This window comes from Canis lupus, chromosome 38 (assembly GCF_003254725.2).
Source record: "Canis lupus dingo isolate Sandy chromosome 38, ASM325472v2, whole genome shotgun sequence".
NCBI lineage: Eukaryota > Metazoa > Chordata > Mammalia > Carnivora > Canidae > Canis > Canis lupus.
Genome location: NC_064280.1, coordinates 17633108 through 17643246, shown reverse-complemented (window position 1 = coordinate 17643246; position 10139 = coordinate 17633108). Strand labels below are relative to the sequence as shown.

Here is a 10139-nt window from a genome sequence, read left to right as displayed (position 1 = left end):
TGTTGCCAGAAGGCCTGAATTAAAATCTGGGGTTTCTCCTTTAGTGACATCGAGAAAATCACCCCATCCTTCCATGTCTGCTTTGCTGATAATAAGTGAGAATACCTGTAGTATATACTCCCAAGGATCAAATGGGAAATTGTACATTGAGAACATTTTGTAAATTAAAAAGCAAATGACCCTCTTACAGCATCCATCTCCACAAACTCAAAACAAGTTTTAAAAAGGATATCATGGGGCACCTGGGTGGCTCAGTCAGTCAAGCAGCCAACTCTTGATTTCCGCTCAGGTCATGATCTCGGAGTCCTGGGATCAAGCCCGGCATCAAGCTCCCCACTCAGCAGTGAGTCTGCTTAAGAGTCTCTCTCTCTTTCTCTCCACAACCTCAAATGAATAAATCAATCTTTAAAAAAATAAATTACAAAGGACATCGTTAGCCAATTAAGGTACCATTTCTAAGTCAAGAAGAACTTGATCACCATCGAATGTTAGTAATAAGAGGAGAACAAGATTAGGCCACCATAGCCGGTAGGAGCGTAGCTTCTTCACTTCACAGACGAGGACTCTGGGATGGAGCTACCCTTCTTCTCCATGACCCCTCACCAGAGCAGCTCTAAAATCTCCAGGCAACTTCCAACTACCAAAGGCCATAGGCACTCTTAAATCTTTCCTGGCTTTAGTCTTTTTTTTTTTTTTTAAACCATTTGCTGCATAATTGCTCCCTCCTCCTTTGAACTCCTCTCAGATTTTGGTGTTACCACATTTGCCTGACATCTTCCTCCTTTTCTTTTCATATCTAGTTTGCTTATTTTTCTGAGTTCTTACTCCTCTGTCCAACATCAAATGTTAGTGTGGATGCAGTGCAGCCTTTTTCACACTTATATAGAGTTTATGACATTTCAGGCCCTGCTCTAAAGACTTAATCAATATTCAGTCATTTACACTCATGACCACTCTGTAGAGGAGGTACAGATCCAGCCGGGGAATGTGAGGCACGGGAAGGATATGTAACTTGCTTTGGCACTTCCAACTGTGTTATGCTCACTCTGCTTATACTCCTCCATGGGCCTCCTGACTTCTGACTTCATTTCATGGGGTAAGTTCTCATGGGGTAGTAAGAGCTTTCCCTGCCCTGGGCTTTGTAAGATCTGTATCCCAAATCTGTACATCTAGACTCAACCCCACTCCTCAGCTTCACATTCCAACCACTCAGGAGGAGGGAATCTGGATTTACCATGGGCCACACAAACATAATACAACCCCAACTGAATTCATTGTCTCTCCACCCCAAACTTCCCAGCACCCACTCTTCATGTCTCTTTGCTTCTTTGGGTCTATTTCCCCATCTGTATAATTAATGGGTCGAACTAAATAATCTCCACAAACATCCTTACTTTAACATTCTCTGATTCTCCAAACATCTGTCTGTTTTAAATTTTCCTTAATTCATTCAATGCTATAAGCAATCATTGAGCATATTCTGTGACCCAGACCCGGGGCAAACACCGGTTAGGAAGAAAAGATCCCTGCCCTCGAACATGGACAGGAGACCCACGTGCCCAAACAGGCCAGTAGGTGGGCATGTCACCATGGAACCAGCTGCCAAATCCAAGACCTGCCTGTCAGCAATGCCTGCGTCTCCCTCACCAAACACTCCACCAGCCACTGGGCTCCATATCTTTACCTCCTAAACAGCTATCTTCTCTGCAAACTCTGTCTGCGCCTTCATGATGACTCAATTTGTTCAGTGCTGGCTGACCAGTGTCCCTGCCTTTGTAGTTTCCCCACTATCTACAGCATAATCTTTGCAAAACCCAAAATCTGACTGTGGCACCATCTTGTATTAAAGCCTCTGGTGGTATCTATTTGTGGGAAGACTCTCTCATGGCAGGTGCCCTCCTCCTCAGGCCCTGGAGCCACCCCAACCCCTTTGCTCTGCATTCCAGGAGGGCTCCCTGGGGGTCTTGCAGTTCCCTGCACACCTGGACCACCGCTCACACCTGTGACTGTGTATATGCAGATTCCTGTTGGTCTGCCTTTTACCTCAGTGATAAATCTTTATTGAGTCTTAGAAACTCAGCTCAGCTAGCACCCTTCTGAGAAAACTTCTCTGCCCCTGCCTCTCTTGGAGTCATAAATTCCCTTTTCTTGTGCCACTTCCATTCCTGAAGTGTATTTATTACTGCCCATAACACACACCATTATAATTATCACTTGCTGTCCGACCCAACTAGAGCAGAGGGCTATCCAGAGTGTGGACTGTGCTGGGTTATCCCTGTGCACCAGGGATGCCTGGATAGCAGTGCATAATCGGCCCACAGTGAAGGTTTGCTGACTGGATGACCGAGGGGCACTACTAGGAAAAGCTGTATGGACTGGATATGTTTGAATGTGCCAACAAGAGTCCAAAACCTAACATCACAACAATACAGTAAGTTTCGTCTACACCACTAGCCTGGGAAGAAAGGACAGCAGAGGGCAGCTCAGGGATGAGTGTGAGAGCCAACAGTCCTCGCTCACATGTGTGGGGCTCTTCTGTGCTTCACTTCTCAAGCTCATCTCCCAGACAGGGGATGATTTAATCACATTGGACTCTTTAGACACAGGTGCAGAGCAACATGTACCACCTTTCCCCAGTTAGGGAAATGGAATTCAGTCTATGCAGCAAGAAAACTCTATGGAGGCAAAAGGCTAACTGACTCAGGCCCTTAAGTATATAATTAGAGGAATAATCTCTCTGAGGATTGAAGGTGGGGCAAAGGCTTTATGTGTCAGAAGGGATAGGCAAAGTCTTAATTCATTGTCCTGCCATTCTTATGTCCTCCCTTGCCTCAGCCCAAGAGGGCACGCAGGTTCATGGGGACTTCCTGGGATCTTCCCCAAATCACATGTATGCTCTGGGCAATCTGAAGGTGGCCCTTAGGTGAACAGGGTAAGAGTGCTTTAGCTAGCAATCTTTTCTATTCATCCACTCACGTAGGTGTCAAGCTGGAAAGACAGGCTGACTCCACCTGTAGCTAGCTAAGCCTTTTCGAAAACATAACCCCATCTTCTCAGTAATTTTGTGGCAGAAATAGGGTGAGCCTTTGGCCATGATACCAGGAGTATAGCCGCTAAACCAAAGCTCAGATATTATAGAAGAGTAAACACAGTAGCTTTCTCCTCAGAAGATTAGCTTCTGGATTTCCTGGGAGTTGTGCAGCTACTCAGCTGATGAGTGAAACCCCAGCTCGATTCTGTAGATCCTCCCCACCACCTCCTACCTGCATCAACACACACCCAAGGCTCTGGCCTCTGTTTGGATTCGTGGGACACCAGTGAACACCACATTGAAATGTATGAGCTGCCCTTACTTACATTCATTACCCTCATGCATGTTCCAAGGGCAGGGAATTTGTCCTACTTAACCATATATTCCCAGGGGTCAGCCCAGGCTTTGGCCCCTAGAATATAATAATCATTGCATGTAGAACAGGTGAATAATGAAGAAAAGTTTAAGAGGAGAGAGGTAGAGAGTAAAACCTGGAGATAGTTCAGGGAATTAAAGAATGCTAAAATAAGAATTTTGTGGAAATTATTTAGTTCAGCTTGTTAATGAGGTAGCTAAAGCCTGTAGTAAGGAGGCTCAGTTATTCTTGGTGAGATAAGAAGCCATTGAAAAGCTTTGAAACAAGTGACTTATGAGTTCGCCATTCTGGACTCACATGGCTCCCAAATAAAGGTAGTGCTTCTCACGTTTTAATAAGTGGACCCTGTTAAATGTAGGTTCTTGGGCAGTAGGTCTGGAAGGGCCTGAGAATCTGAATTTCTAAAGAAGCACCAAGTCGATATAGATGCTGCTGGTCTTCACGCCACTCTAAGCAATGAGGGACCAGGAGACTACCTCCTTTTTTGGTATATTCTTTGCATGGCAACCTAGAATGCTCAAAACTTCAGCTTGTATTTGCCCGGTATATCTTTTCCTATACTTCCACTTCCAATCTTAAAGGAAGTTATAAGGAAATGGAATTTAGTCGTCAAGCTGAGGTCTTCTGGTATCCAAGGAAAGATGGCAAGGGCATAGAAGGTCAGGGTTAGTTTTGCTAAGCCAAGATCAGGGACACAAAGTCAGAGTTGAGAGCTGTTGGACAAGCATTCTAGTTTAGGATCACCAAAAAAGTGGGATCTTTATCAGAGAGGGGCTTGAGGTTTTAAATACCAGGCCACGAGTGATAGCATCTTTTATTTGTATTCACCCAGATGCAGAGATTGACTTTGGTGCTCCACTTGCCTGCCTCTCCAGAGGGTTCTGATGCTTTCAGTCCATGAATCATCAAATACTACCATACACCCAACTATGCCAGGCACCTTGCAGCCACCGGTAACACAGCAATGAACAAAGAGAGACCCTGCTCTCAGGAGAAGAGTACACACACACACACACACACACACACACACACACAATCATTTATACAAATGACAGACTTGCTAGGGAAGACCAGTGTGAGAAGAGGGATTGAGAAAAGGGCGGCGTCTCCAAAATCTTTTGCCTCTGACTGTCACTGAGTTTACTTCGTAACTAGAAGCCAAAGCTGAAAGTGGAAACTTGCTTCTTGAATATGACCTTTTCCCTTCTCTGGAGCTTTTTAAAAGTCATCACTACTGTTACATTTAATCCAGCCTTTTTTTGCAAATATAGAATTATTGCTTGCAAGAAGTAAAAATATTTATGAGTATTTTGTTCAATCTATTTTGTTTTGTTTTGTTTTAGGGGCTGTCCTTGAGGTTACAAAATATATTATTAACCTAGTGCACTCTCAAGTAATGTTTGTTGTACAAATATAACCCAGTATACTGTAATGTCCCACTTGGTCTTTTGTTCCATTCTTGTCATGCATCTTACTTCTACATATATTTAATCCTCACACTACATTGCTATTAGCTGTGCCTTCAACCATCTATTATCTTTTAAAGCTATAGTTTCATTACAACAATACTTTTTTATATTTATCTCTATATTTATCATTTTTAGTGCTTTTCATTCCTTTTATACATCTAATTTTTCATCTGGCATAATTTTACTTCTTTCCAGAAAACTTCTTAAAAAAATTTTTTTATAGTGAAGATCTGCTGGTAAGGATTGACTTCAGTTTTTGGTTTGATAAAATCTTGACCTTTATGTTTGAAAGTTATTTCCACGGGTTGGAAAATTCTAGGGTGACCTTTTTCTAAGTATTTTGGTGATGTGCCCCATTGTCCTCTGGCTCACGTAATTTCCGATAAGAAGCCTGCTGTCAACCTTATCTTTGTTCCTTGAATGCAATATGCCACTTTTCTCTGGCTGCTTTTAAGATATTTTATTTAGCACTGGTTTTCAGCAATTTGATCAGGATGTCCCTAGGTGTGGTTTTCTTTGTTTCTTTTGCTTGGAGTTTAATGAGCTACTTGGATCTATAAGCTTATAGTGGTCTTCAAATTTGGATAGTAACCGGCCATCATTTCTTTAAGTATTTCCTCTCTCTTCTCTCCTTCTGAGACTCCAGCTATGCTATATTAGTTTCTCAGTGTTTTCCTATAAGTCACTAATGCTCTGCTCATTTTTTCCTGTTTTTTTTTTTCTCCCATTGCCCCATTTCAGGTAGGATCTATCATGAGGTCTTCAAATTCACTCATCTTTTTTCCCACAGTATCTATTCTGTTCTTTTTAAAAAAGATTTACTTATTTATTTGTGTGTGAGAGAAAGAGAGAGAGAGCAGGAGAGAGAGACAGAGAGAGAAGTGAGGAGGGGCAGAGGGAGAGAATCTCAAGCAGACTCCCTGCTGAGCATGGATCCCAATGTGGGCTCAATCTTACAACCCATTAGATCACGACCTGAGCTGAAACCAAGAGCCAAACACCTAACCTACTGACCCACCCAAGCAACTCTATTCTGTTTTAATCTCAAACATGCATTCTTTCATTTCGGCCACTGTATTTTTCATTTCTAAGAATACCATTTGGGCTTTTTTTTTTTTAGGCCTTCCATTTCTTTTCCTCATGCTATGTTTTCCTTTACAGTTTTTGAGAATATGCAGCCTTGTATTCAACTTTAGGGAATTTAGCTCTGATAAACACAGAGTGAAGCCCAGAGGGATGTTCAGCATTTATTTATTTTAAGCTCCTTAGTGATTTTAATGCTCAACTAGGTTTGAAAACCACCAAAATAGGTAATCTTCTAAGTAATAAAAACTAAATTTGTAAGTTATGTTCCATTTTTGAAAATATCTTTAAGTATAGCTGTTTGTCTAAACCATATCATAATTTTGTGAGGTTCATATTCATATATTATCATTCCTACTTTACACATTTTTAAAAAGAAGCATTGCTCAGATTCACACAAGTAATAGCAAGAAGGGAGATGAGCAATTCTCCTGACCTGTAGTTCAATGCTTTTCCTGTATGCAATGTTTCCAACTGCTTCATTTTGGGTATTTAGTTTCTGTTGGAACACTTGATGGATTTAGCTGTCTTTACAGTTAAATGCGTGATATGACTATCAATTATATATAACCTATAACTTTACAGTCAAAATGGGTCTATATATGTATGTATACAAATTAATTACTTAAGATGTAACAAGAAAATAAGCTGCCGCTTTTTACCTTTCTACTTTCACTTCAAGAGGTCATAAAGGAATTGAAGATGTTGATTTTAGGGACTTTACCTCCTCTGTATCCCACAAAATTGTGAAACCCTTAGTTTAGAGACATTTTACCTTGTCTGTTCTTAATTAATTATAACAATCTCATTGCCCATTAAATAGACTCACTGGTTTTAATTAACTGAAGAAATATTGGCAATGATTTTAAAGAGCCAGTAAGATTTAATACAAAGTTATTAAGATGTGTTATAATGTCATGATTCATTACCATGAAATATAAGGTAAAACTTTATTAGATAACTTTATTATATAACCTTCCAATCTATTTTCCATCAGTTACAAGGCAAAACTTGAGTTAGCACCTGAGAACATGACTACAGGAACCTGGGGGGTGGATTTAGTTCTTAGACCCTCTCCCATAATTAGATGTACCATAAGGCAATTCAGGAGTTGTGTTTCTGACTAAGGGCATGAGCCAAGACAAAATTCTTGGAACAAGACAGCTGGAGAGTTTTTCCATGGACTTCAGCATTTCATTCATTGAGTGTCCTCAAACTTTTGGTTTCTAAACCCTTTTGATAGAATTTCACCATATGTGTGATACTAAGTGGGTCTCCACTTGGTCGATGTTTGAGAACAATCCTAGGTCAGCATTTTACATGCTTCTTTCTTCCCACCCAAGGATTTGTTTCCCTTGCTTTCTATTTTAGATCTATTAATATTCATTTTATTTCTAGGGTTTCCTTAACTGTAGAGTGTGATATGGATCCCTCAAAAAAGTAAATTAGGTCCTTTCCTTTTGTTTTGAGATTTTTCATTCTGTGAAATGGTCAGGGAGTAGCAATAATAACACAGGTGCAGAGATCTCATGGCCAAGATCCCAGATCCAGCTCCTAAGTTGATTGGGGATGCTACTAGACTTTTTCACCTTCAAGAATATTGGAGCTCATCAGGTACACTGCCCTTCCCTGAGAACATTTCATTTTCTATCAATTTTACATCATCCTTCAATTATCAATATTGACTAAATAAATAGCCAATAAATATTTACTGCCATCTCTTATGTGATAGCATTATCCCAGGCATCCCAAAAAAGGAAAAAGTTCTTAAATGCCTTGATCTTTTGGCTCCTTTTTTGATCATTTAAATTGGTGTTGTTTAGGGTTTCCTAAGACTTTTGTAAGTTTACCATCAACAAGGATCTTTTGATGTTTTTGCATCTCATATCCCTTTAAGGAAGATGAATACTTGGATATTTTCCCCCAGAAAAATGCAAATTCACCCATGCACAACTTTTGCATACATCCTTGGGAGGTTCAAGGACTCATGTATCCTATCTAAAACACCTTGAATAGCGTGGGTTTAAGGTTTAGAACTATAGACATAGACATTTCTGCATATTATTTTCTGAATCTCAAAGAGGAGTTTTGAGCCAAAGGAGATAGAGCAAGGGGCAGGCAAGGAAGGATTACAAAAATAAGATGATGAACAGAATTTTACTTGAGCTTCTGGTTGTTGTTCACTTTCAGCTGTTGTGCAAGCTTGTCTTGAAGCAGTACATTGATTTACATCCTGAAGCCAGCTCCTTATCCCACTGGGAACTGGTTGGCCTAGCTCTGCAATTAGTCCAAAATTCTATTTAATTTTTAAAACTAATGTACCCTACAACGTGAAAAAGAACAAAAAGCTACAAATCAACAGAGATCAAAAGTTATAAAATGAGATTACATATAACACTAGCTTAAAATTTTGAAATATGTAAATGAATAATCTTCAAAGAAAATAATAGTTGTATATGAAAAAGTATAAAACCTATAAAATGAAAAGTTTAAAAATAAAAATTATTTCCAAAGAATAACTGGGCTCTGATGATTGCCCAGGAAAATTGGTATTAGTTTTCAATATACAAATAATACCATACTATGTATCCAAAGTATAAGGTAAATAAGAAAGCTTCCTCATAACCCTTATAACAAAGATAACATAATCTTGAAAAAGAACAAAAAAGGTAAGCAATACACCAATATTAGTTGTGATTTTAAATCATTAACAAAGTTTAAGAAATAAAATCCAACATTTTTAAATACTAGTATATCGTGACCAAGTAAGATTTAATGTAGAAATGCAAATATGGTTCAATGGGAAATCTATTAATATAATCCATTACAGCAATAGATGAAATTAGATAACTATATGATTACCTTAATTGCTTTAAGAATGCATTTAACTAAATGAATACTGTGTCCTGGTTAAACATACACACACAGAGACAGAGCTATCAAGAAAAAGAAGAATATTTCCTTAATATGATTTCTGTATCTCTCTTGAATAAATAAATAAAATCTGAAAGAAGGAAAATTCTCAGATCGGAAGCCAGTATCATATTCAAGAGTGAAACACACAAGGAACATGTTCAGTAACCACTTCTGTTGGAAATTGTTCTGAAAATTTTAGACAATTCAGTAAAAGAGAGGAAAAACAAAGAGAGGAATATTCCTTTTCTAATATTCATTAGAAAGGGAAAAACTAAATCATATTATCATTTTGATTCTTTGATTATTTATTTGGACTGACATAAGAATCTATGAGATATTTAGAATAAATGAGAGTTTGGGAAATGATTGAAATTATATGTGTGTGTATGAACTATTAAAAAACATTTATATACTTTCCTACATAATATGTCAATAAATTATATATATATATGTACATATATATATATATACATACACACACACACAACTATTAGCTGATGTGCCAGCAATAAATAAGTTTGAAAATATAATGGAAAAATCAATAATACCAATAATAATCAGATATGTAACTAGAAATCAATAAAACGTATCACAATGAAATTAGTGAACCCATGTAAATAACACTTCCCTATAGGATACACAAAGGATATGAATAAAGAGAGAAGTTCCATGTTATAAAGATGTCAGTTATTCCATAATTAACTGCTACATTTAAATAAAATTTTATTTCTAGGAATGGTGAAAAATTAATCCAAGTTTCATCCAGAAAAGTGAATTTGATTTAAAAAAAAAAAGTCAAGAAAATATTGAAAAAAGAAGAGTAATAATTGGAGGCTGCACAGGGAAATATCAAAAATCTTTTAAAGCAACAATATTTAAATAGTGAGGTTTTGATATCTGAATATAAAGAATCATTAGTGGAGCAGAATATGAATATCTGCAATAAAACAAAACATATAAATATTGAGGATGTTATAAATATGACATTTCCATTGTGATAGGGGAAGAATGTCTTGTTTGATAAAATGGGCAGAAGCACCTGGTGATTAATGGGAAAAAGGATCACAATGAAGTATTGCTTCACACCCTATCAAAATTGAACTCTGAGGGCCCCTCGGTGGCTGAGTTGGTGAGGAATTCGACTCTTGATTTTGGCTCAGGTAATGAGCTCAAGCCCCACATTGGGATCCATGGTTGGTGGGGAGCCTACTTAAGATTCTCCCTCTCTCTCTGCCCCTCACCCTGCACCACTCGCCTACGAACA

General features: G+C 38.4%; 1 protein-coding gene across 3 annotated transcripts in view; it reads right to left on the bottom strand.

Moving 5' to 3' along the window:
- Positions 1-6895: 6895 nt before the first annotated feature.
- Positions 6896-10139, bottom strand: part of FAM177B (family with sequence similarity 177 member B) — a 69989-nt gene continuing 66745 nt past the window's right edge. For all 3 annotated transcript variants that reach the window (XR_007409145.1, XR_007409146.1, XR_007409147.1), the window contains one exon: positions 6896-8236. The gene's annotated coding sequence lies outside the window, so the exon portion shown is untranslated. The remainder of the gene's footprint in view (positions 8237-10139) is intronic.